We start from the raw sequence: 10,661 nt of genomic DNA, 5'->3' as shown, positions 1-10,661 counted from the left end.
CTGATGATACAGGGTTCAGGGTGGCGGTCATGAAAGAATGGAGCGTGAATGTATTGCAGCGGATGAGACACAGGTGAATTCTCTGAGCGACTTCTCTTGAACATACCGGTGACACTGACATGGATTGGTAGCGTTAACCCCAGATATGGATGGTGTGATGGACCAATGGTGATATAACCGGTGAACGGAATAACCCAACTCGACTCGGATGGAGTGAAAGTGTCATATTCAAGAGCGACTTGCTACCAATAAAGTTTCTTCAAGTTTTATTCCAAATTTTTCCCCAGTCATTGCTGACCAGTGCCTATTTATTTTTGTCAAGCTTGAGGAGGATAACATATGCTTGTTCTATAATTTTCCCTTCGGGCAAACCCGTCGCTATGTTTTAACGAGCCCAGCGACAGTGAAACTCGTTCTTGTCTATATGGACAAGTTTGTCACTATTCGGTTTTAACGAGTTTAACGACAAAGATAACTCAATCCTTTTCAATTTTAGAGAGTCTGAAAGGGGCGTAAAGGAAACTCCAATAATCCTTTTTTGTCATATAATCCCTTAAGTCCGAAAAAGTATAAATAATACGAAAGGGATGAATTTTCGGTAATTTTAACGAGCCGAACAACACAAGCGCTCGATCTTTTTGTGTAATAATCCCTCAGGTCTAAAAAGATTAAAATCTAGAGGAGATATAGCACTTCCGGTCGCTTTAACGAGCTGGAGAGGCCAATCGCTCGACAATCTTTTCATATTTTACGAGTCAGATGAAAAGAGCTTAAAGGAGACTCATCTTTTTGAGGAATGAGTGATAATTTCAGGTAGCAGCTGATTCCAGGTAAGGTTTGGAATTTTCCATTCACGGCAGTGTCACAAGGATGGCTAACAGGATCACTCTTCGCAGCTGTTCCTCAAAAGGGGTAAACAATCAAATGGAGGTGAATGATTGGCTAAAACAGAGTGGAGGTGATGGTAAGAACACGACCAGGGCTCAAAAAGCTGATGATAATGCATTCACAATGGTTATTTACTGGAAATTGGTTCATTTTTTAATGAGCTTAAACTCTGGGGGAATGTTTTCTCATTGCTAAGGTTTAATTTTTAACGAGCTTGAACTTCACATAAAAACTGCTCGTGCCAGTTGTATAATAAGGATGTCTCATCGATAGGTTCAATTTTTAAGGAGCTTGCACCATTCGAAACTTTGCTCCGGATCCTTTCATTATGCATACTAGGAACGACCAATCCTACGAGTTTAAAGGGTTGAGAAACTACAAACTAAGAAAATAAATGGTCGCTCTTTACTTTCAGGCAAAAAGGTTTTCATGCCCCTAGGTATAGTGAAGTAAAGTTCCCAGGTTACCATTTAGAAGTTCTTGTATTCGCAAGATAGTTTCCATCCGCACAACAGACAGAAACACTTCCTCGGCTTAGTCCATCTGGACAAAGGCTCCAATCACCTAACCTTGACGAAAAATCTTATCCCAGTTTAACTCCCTCTTCCTACACGGATGGGTGTCGGACTAGTCTTAAATATTTCGCGGAAATTTACCCTATACCCAAGGTTTTCTTGCCGAAACAGACCAGGGTGCATGCCCCCGTGGTTTCAGTCATGTCCCATTGAATCACTCGCGCTCTTCAGGTGGACAAACTGGAGATTGATGATACATTCCTTGCGTGAAAAGACCATTTAGGGATGGCATTTTACTATTAGCTATGTGTGAGCCGGGGAACGAAAGCTGGTCTACGAGCTTGACCACTCTGCCTTCATGTGGAAAACACATTACTCTAAAGAGTGAGGAGACAATGGCTCCCATGCTATAAATATAGTCGCGCCCAAGGAGTAGATTATAATCTAGAGGTCCTTGGAATACCATTACGTTCATGTAAACGGTTTTCCTTCTCAACGTTATGGGCACATTGGGAAGGATCCCTAACGGTCGACTGGTTCCTTTGTCGAAGCTTGTCAGATTTCTCATCTCAGGCAGAAGCGATGGTGAACCAAGCGCTTCCCAAGAAGTTGAGGAAAGGATACTCACAGAAGTCCCTTCATCTATGATGGTACCGACCATGATCATTTTTTAAGCTTGTACAATGATTCGGAATGGTACATTAGCCGGTACACGGGGTCTGCCTAGTAGATTCCAATCGAAGGAAACAACTAGTTTGCTTGGAGGTGGGACCGAATAGACGACCGGATATGACTTTGATGAATTTCCTTCCTGTGGTAAAGGAACGGGTAGATTTCCCCCATGTTCATTGGATTCTGTGTTTACTAAAGGAATTTGAATGGTGTCATTCTCATTCTCTTCGGTGATTGTGTCATTTGAAGATGGACCTTCCGAAGACAAGACCGGGTCGACTGCCGCCTCAACCTTTTGACTTTCGTCTGGTATGGATTCAGGGGTTTATCTTCAATGTAAAATGCTTCGACCGACCACAATGGCGTGTCAGTCGGATTTTCAACTAGTGACGGACTCGGCAAGAGTTTCTTATATCCAGGAGGAAGCCGTAGCGGTGAAGCCGGACAGTTATCCAAAACTCTTTTAGCTTCATCTAGGAAAGGACAACGGTGGATGACGTGATCACCTTCACACAGTTTACGAGGAAATTTACATTTCCTTTTCTGCCCAAATGCTTCGCTTTCACTAGTTGATGGTGTACTTTCAACATGACCTTCAGAGGTTGATGACACCAGATTGTGCAAATGAGGAGACCAGTCCCTTAAGTTCCGAGGGATGCAAGGACAATCTCGATGATAGTGGTATCCTTTGCAAATGACACATGGAGATTTAGGCTTGGACAGTGCAGTGTGTGGATTTTCACTAGACGATGCCCGGTTACCCCTTTTTGCCTTTGGCTCCTTCTTCTTCTTCTCTTTCTTCTCCTTCTCCTTCTTAGTTACTTGATTTTTGGCTTTACCAGCTTTATCAAGTGAAGAGGAAGGAGGAGAGGGAGAATCGGACGAAGTAGAAGGTTGGGGGGTAACTTTAGTATCATCCAGTTGCTGACTCGATTGTTCAGGAATCACGGTATTCTGAATGACGGAGGTCGAGAAGAGCCATATTGGCAAGCCAATCGTCAATCTTGGAAGTGACAATGTGGCCATATGAGGTGCACCAACATCTCCCCAAGAGGAAAAAGGACTAGGATTTCCTCCAAGGGGAAATCCTTGGTTGGTGGACTCCATTTTTCTCAACCTAAGACCAACGCGGGAATGGTGATATTATTCCGATTAAAATAAATTTTAGACGCTTTGACACAACTTGTTTTTTCAATTTTTAAGAGTCGAGAAAAAACAAAAGATGACTCTAGTCGCCTTCGATTTTTAATGAGCCTAAAGTGACAAGTGCTCAGATGGACCTTTTTCTTTTAAGGAGTCTGAAAAGGAACGAAAGAGACTACTCTGGAAATCTAGATAGAGGGATTACCAAACCAATCGCAAAACTGCAGAATACTTTTTACGGTACGGCAGTCAATCTTCCCGAATGCTGTGTTCAGTGCATTGCGATCGATAGGGCGGCAGGCACGACTTCCTATGGATAAAGGATATAGCCTATTGTGGTATCCCAATATATACTCGACGGTACGTGGGAGCACAAGTCCGTACTGGCACTTGTTGTCTCAAAGAGGAGGAATCACCCAACCAACCATGAAAGCGACAGTTACCAGGCTTTACGACGCCGGAATACGTCTCTAGCCTAGACTTCTAGATGTTGTGCGTTAGGTTTCAAATTGCTTTTATGTTCATTGAATTTATTTTACAGTTGATATTTCTTAAGAAATTTTCCTTTCAGGTTCACTGTGTGATGTAGATATACAATTCTTAAAATGCAATCTAAGATGATAAACAATCATTTAATCTTCTTTTTGCAATGAAAATCTTAGATACTAAAGAAAGAGAGATGATATTCTTTCAACATAGAGTAGAGAGCACACACTAGATGCACTGTCCTAAATCAAACCGACAAGCAGTCTAAATGCAAATGCACATGCATGTATTTGTTTTCAGCTTTCTTAATGTGTGAATGACAAAAGAATGCTATGTACAAATCTGAATTATCTTTTCAAAGCGACAGTACTAACAAATTTCTCTTCAAAAACGAAAGGAAGATAATGACGACACTTTGCTATTTTGAATTGAAAACTGTTTTCGACTTGAAAAACTACTATTTCAAATCAAATACAAGAGTAACTGTATAATCAACCATCAATAACAATAGAATTCTTTTCTTTGACTGAAAACGACACTTGCGACACTTTCAAATCAAAAGACGACATTTTGATTATGCTACTTCTTTGTAAAAGAGAACTGAAAATGGCGCAAAATACATAAAAAAATTCATATTTCTTTGCACAATGGAGGTGGAATGATGGAAAGGAAGGGAGTTTCCATAGTGGTATACTGATCACAGACAACAAAACTCCTGAATAAAGCTAAAGAGAGTGAACACAGAAACCAAAATCTGAGAGCAGAAGAGGTATTGTCTGATCAGTGCACCTGCAACACAGGGAAAGTGCGATGTAGTGCACCTACTGCACATGGGAGGTGCGATGCATCCAGATTCCCAAGAGGAGAAGGTGCGATGGTCCAGGGATGAGACTTCAACTGGGTTCCGGGTCACAGTTTGCAGCTTAGTTCAGGGATTTAGGCTGAGCTAATGGTGTTCAGTAAATATAAATCACAGGGGTTGATCTAATGAGGTTACTAGAGCCACCACTAGGGCAATTAGAAGGTTTGCAAATCGATTGTTCAGTTTATAAACAAAACCCGGAGATAGACTGAAGCAACATTGATCTACTTTGCACTTGCATAGCAAATGCAGTTCGAAGGCTAGCTAGCTTGACTTCAGGCTCCGTCTGTAAGTTTATAAAACAAACAAATATAGACAAGAAAACAATCTATTCGCTCCCCAGTGGAGTCGCCATTTTGTTATCGGGAAATCTAGTGTCCACTTGGAGCTGCTAGTCCCACTAAGACTGGTAGCTATCTTAGAAACAAACAAACTAAAACTACTTTCATTTTCCTTTATGAGAAGTAGATAAGAGGGGAATGAAGGACACCAACCTCAGTCTTGCGCTTGGTTCCTTGCTTAGTTCCTCTCCCTTCTGACAGATCCTTGCCGCTTCTCCTTCATCTACCCAGCTTCAAAGAGTGCTTGTGGAATCAAGGCAGCATAATACTATCGAAGAACAAAGATCTACAATCATAAACAACATAGGAATAGATATATATTGACCACACAAATGCATATATCATCAAACATACAAGAATGTGGAGGAAAACTTGAATAGCTTTATTAATATCAAGAATAGAAAAGAGGATTACAACCAATTGTTCTGACCCAGCGTCATCCTCCCAGCATGAAAACCCTTCTTCACCTCATGGAAAGCTTAGATCACCCAACACTATGATGTTCCACCAAGAAACCATCAACACTTCCTTACAAGATACAAAATTCCAGCTTTCGGATCTCTGGGATGAGGGATCCATATATAGATGATTACAGGGGGGCGAGTCAGCTTCTGGGATTTTGATTGGTGTCCTCTCTCAGATAGATCTTGATTCCACTTGGAGATTGATGATCTCTTACTCATCCCTGGGTGAATTCAGAGAGGCAAGTGTCACAGGAGAAGTTTTTGGAAGATTCCATGACGATCCACCTTGCAAACTGTCTCTGCCATTTGTCTACTCTCGTCCATTGCACCCTACAGAAGGTATTTTCAGTATGCATCGCACCCTTTTTCACTGAGCAGGTGGGATGCATCGCACCCTCTGCACTGGGCAGTCTGTATGGTCCAGCTTTGACCAGTTCTGAGCAATTTTCTGTGGAGAACTTCTGGGAGATGATGTAATTAGCTGACCTTGTTCCTTTAGGGTATGAAACAACACTTTTAGGGACTTAGGAGCCCTTGGTTTATGGACATGTATGATTGGGGTTGTAGTGCCCAAAAATGTCTATAACACCTATTCAGCCATCCTTGCCTTCTGGAAGGACGCACTGCCTCCAAGCACTATGCATTGCGTAATACCAGTGCTCAGTCCCTGCCTCCTGGACTAGCAAACTGTGTAACCGTTTCCTAGTCAGGATTCCACTACGCACTACACAATCTTAGTCAACAGTCAAGCTTCCTCAACTGCAAAATCCACTATCCTAGTCCTTCAAGAATTGAACGCTGCACAATCACAGTGAGCAAGCCAGTCTCATTGCATCATCGACTCCCTCAACTGCGCAATATCTTGTCCTATCTTTCCCAGGACTGCACATTGCATAGTTCTAGTAGACAATGGAGCCTCCCTATGTAACTAACTTTCCCAACTACGCAGTCTCCTAAGATTTTAATATAACTTCTATGCATTAAGTAGTTATAATGTGTAACCTTGCCTCCTTGTCTCACTGACTTGCCCAACTGCATAGTCCCTTCATCTGGTGAGTCTCCCACTGCGCATTGCGTAGTTCCAATGTACATGGACATCATCCCTCAGCTCTTGTGATGCTCAATTGCAAAATTCTCACCCTCCTGCTCTCAAAACCCTTGTCTATTGCCTCATCACAATCAACATCTTCCATGAGAAAAGTAGAGGTAGGATAGGTGGTTTAGAGACTGATGTTGGCCTGTCATGAGTGAACTTCATATGCAGGTGTTATCATTTCAACATGGTAAGGTGATCCTCAAGGAGAGGCTATAAGAGAGCACTTGAGAAGAAGGGGCAGAAGAAAGAATCATCATGAAGGACATGAATATGACAAAATGGTGGCATCTCATGTTGACTTGGAGGGTTATAACAATGATCTAAACCCTTTGGAGGGTGAATATGAACAAGACAAGATCCATCGTGAAGAAATAAAATTCATAACAACAAGGAGAAAGGCTCGGCCTGGACACATCACAATGAAGTTCCATGTCATCAATGCCAAGTCATGGCTTGTCCAAGTGTCATAAAAAAGTCATACACATCAATGTATCTTGCCACACTACTTGTGGAATGTAATTATTGTATTTAAAAAAAAGAGGAAATTTAAAATGCATGGAAGACCAAGGGTCCTACATGGAATGTGAAAAGTTACTTGAACGTTCTAGGGTCATTAGAATTTCAAAGGTCATATAGGAATGTGAAGAGTCATAGTAGAAGCTCAAGAGTCACAAGGGACATCAAAAGTCATATTGGAGGTGAAGAGTCACCTCATTTGTTATAAATACACCCTCATATCTCAAGAAAGGGACTTTGGACTTTTCACCTTGGCTTCTCTAGGTTGGCATAGGAGAGAAGATATTTCTTTGGAGGAGCAAGTGGTTACTTAATTTTCCACTATTGGGGCTAGCGTGTCAACATTGTAATTGTGTATCTTGGGACTTTAGCTTAATATATGAAGCTGTTAGAGCTGACACATTTTCATGCATATGTTGTGAATTATTGTGAGACTATTCTATCATTGTTTGTGGTGTATGTTTATGTTAGCACATACTAATGAAAATGAATTATTTCATTAGATTTGGTATGTGTCTTATTGAATGCGCGTTGTTACTTGATTTTATGATTGTTGTTATATTGTGAACTAGTTTGTAGGAGAACTAGCTATTCCTTCCATGCTCTTGTGTATCTCTTTCAGGATAGTACTATTACTTTTGTTCTAAAGGCCCACTCTCTCTTTTACCTACTGTGAAGGTACCTTATATACATTGTGATTATATGCATCACAAAGTCAAATTACTTGCTTGTTTCAAAGATTGTTTGCATAATCCCTTATGTTGATAATTGTAGCGAAGGAAAATTCCTAAGAACAATGGCGACCAAGATTATTTTCCGGTTGGGTCTCCTACTCCAAATGGTGTGAGGTCTAGTTGGGACTTCATACTCGGGAGACCCCCTTGGTTGAAGAATTTCCAAAACCGTCAACAAATGGCTCTAGGAGGGCCAGATGACAAGCTGAGCGGGTTCAGTCTGTTTTGAATCTCTCATCTTGAATGACTTATTACCAAATAATAATCCTAAGATGTTTTTTTTAATAGAGAAAATATTTCAGTCCTTGTGGAACTTCTTTACAACTTTTCTAAGTTAAAGTTTGATGGCGAGGGTGGAATATCCATAGCTAAGTACACATCTCAATTTCTTAAGTTTTGTGATCTTAATGAAGTGATTTCTGAAGATGTTTCTTGTAAATTTTTCACCCTCACACTTGAAGGTTGAGTTAAAATATGGTGTCTGCTTCTATTCATTCATTTGAACAACTCTTCAAGGAGTTTCATCAAGATTTTTACTAGTATGATTATCGAGATGTTTATGAATGAATTAATTGACTTAGAATGAAATCTAATGAATCAATAGAGGATTTTTCTAATAGATTTCTTCACATATGTTATGAGTTTCCTGAAGAAGATGTGGATTGGTATTTCTTCAAGGAAAATTTTCAGTGTTTGGTTCAAATTTCTTTGGAACAATGTGAATTTGAATCCTTGGTTGATTATGCTCTTCCAACTTTAATAAATCATGAGGCACCTATAATCTTAGAGCTTTTGTTCCTTCTCCTCCTATTTTATCATTACTAAATAAAGTGGTCCCTCATATAGATGTTGGCATTGGGAAATTTGAAAATCTAATTGCTGATCCTGATTTATCCTACTTATATTTACTTACCATGATTGAGATCTCATCCAAGAAAACTTCAAATGTTATCTCAATTCCATGAAACCTAAAGTGGAGACAGGTCCCTTGATTCTCCCATATCACATTAATGTGCATAACTTAAATCTTGAATCTAACATCATTAAAAGTGTTGTTTCTTCAAGGGACACCTAGCATCCTCTATCATTTACATGTCAAAACCATTTTTATCTTGATCCGCTTGATCAATCTGCCCCACTAGCTAGTCCTTTAGATACTTTTGATTTTCAATTTTATTGTCCAAATAATGATCAGGTACAAGGTGGTCACGTTTCACACGTAGAGGAAAAAAAAGTGAAGATAATTTTGATCTCTCTTTCCTATTTCAAATTCCTTCGTGTCAATATATTGTTCCTCCATTTTTGGCTGATTTAAAATCTAATGATATTGGCAGTCAGTCAAATGAAATCAAGATACATAATAAATCTAAATCCTTGTGAAAACATCATTTTAATTACCATTATTTCATTAAAGAATACCCAGGTATATCGGCCAATATTTTGATTTCCCAAGAAAAAATTCCCTACAAACAGTCTTCTTCATCTCACTGTCCCTTGTGTCCTATTACTTGTAATAAATTAACTCATGATAAAGATATGCCCTGCTCTTCAAGTTCACAATCTAATGAACATGATATTGAATTGACATAAGATGGTAAGGCTATACACGATAAAGAAGAAAGAAATCAAATCATCAAGCATCCATCCCACGCTTTGCGATTTCCAGTCTTGGATTATGATAATTCTTTAGTTCAGTTTTCTCATGAGATTTCTCCGATCTATACAGTCTCAGATATGCAATTAGAAGAATCATATAACTTGTAATATGTTTCTTCAAGTTGAAAAATTTGATCAAACTGGTGATATAGATGAATTCCATCTAAGTACTAGTGATCTTGATGAAATAATCCATAATAGTTGTCCACATGTAATTCATGATCTGACTCAACTCTCAAAATGTAATTATCCAACATTTGAAAGTTTCGAGACTTGTTAGGGAGTCGAGGCACTTCAAATCTCGTTAATGGTTATGTGATCCAAATGGAAAATGGCATCAACCCATTGTATTCATCCACCAATGGAATTTACCCATGGTATTGTAAGTGACATCCACCCATGGTATTGTAAGTGACATTCACCCATGGTATTGTGACATCCACCCATGGTATTCATTCACCCATGGAATTGAATCGTGGTATTGTGACATACACCCATTGTATTCATTCACCCATGGAATTTACCCATGGTATTGTGACATCCACCCATGGTATTCATTCACCCATGGAATTGACCCGTGGTATTGTAACTGAAAAATACTATAAGTAACAAGTCACATTTTGTAAAAGGAAACATTGTTCACCACAATGTAATCCTTACAGTTATTATCAGTTTTAATAAAAAAAATTCTTTTTTGTTTTGTTTATTGGGCATTCTACTTTTTTTCTTCTGGCATTTCAATTTTTTAGATCTTGGGGGTTTCCCCCCAAGATCTGGATCAGTGGTATCAGAGTAGATTACGGTTCCATGGGAATGAGGGTTTCAAGCATATTTCAGTTTCAAATTTTCGTAGAAATATTCAACAAACTTCAGGGATGCGCTGCGACCTCCACAGAGTAGTTTCTTGGGCCAAGCAGGAAGAATTTTTCTTTCTTAATTTTTTTGCAAATTTTGTTTTTTGGACGGCGAGTAGGCAGATCAGATCTGAAACATTTTGTGCAATATTTACAAAAACAAATAACAGATCTGGATTCCTTGCGAAAAATACCAAAATTCAAAAAAAAAAATCGTTGGAATCAGAGTCTGGATGAGGGAGATATCGCTGATTTAAAATCAACTATGTTGTGTGTATATATATATATATATATATATATCTATATATATATATATATATATATATATATATATATATATTACGATAACTGGTGGATGATGACTCTCCTATCATTATTTGAAGTTTTTGTGCAGAATTTAAAAAAAAATATTGTAGATTTGAGCTCCTTTTGAA

The sequence above is a fragment of the Pinus tabuliformis genome, chromosome 9 (assembly GCF_031772625.1).
Source record: "Pinus tabuliformis cultivar Carrire ecotype Pingquan chromosome 9, CPIR1, whole genome shotgun sequence".
Classification (NCBI taxonomy): Eukaryota; Viridiplantae; Streptophyta; class Pinopsida; order Pinales; family Pinaceae; genus Pinus; species Pinus tabuliformis.
This window is presented reverse-complemented; position numbering follows the sequence as displayed.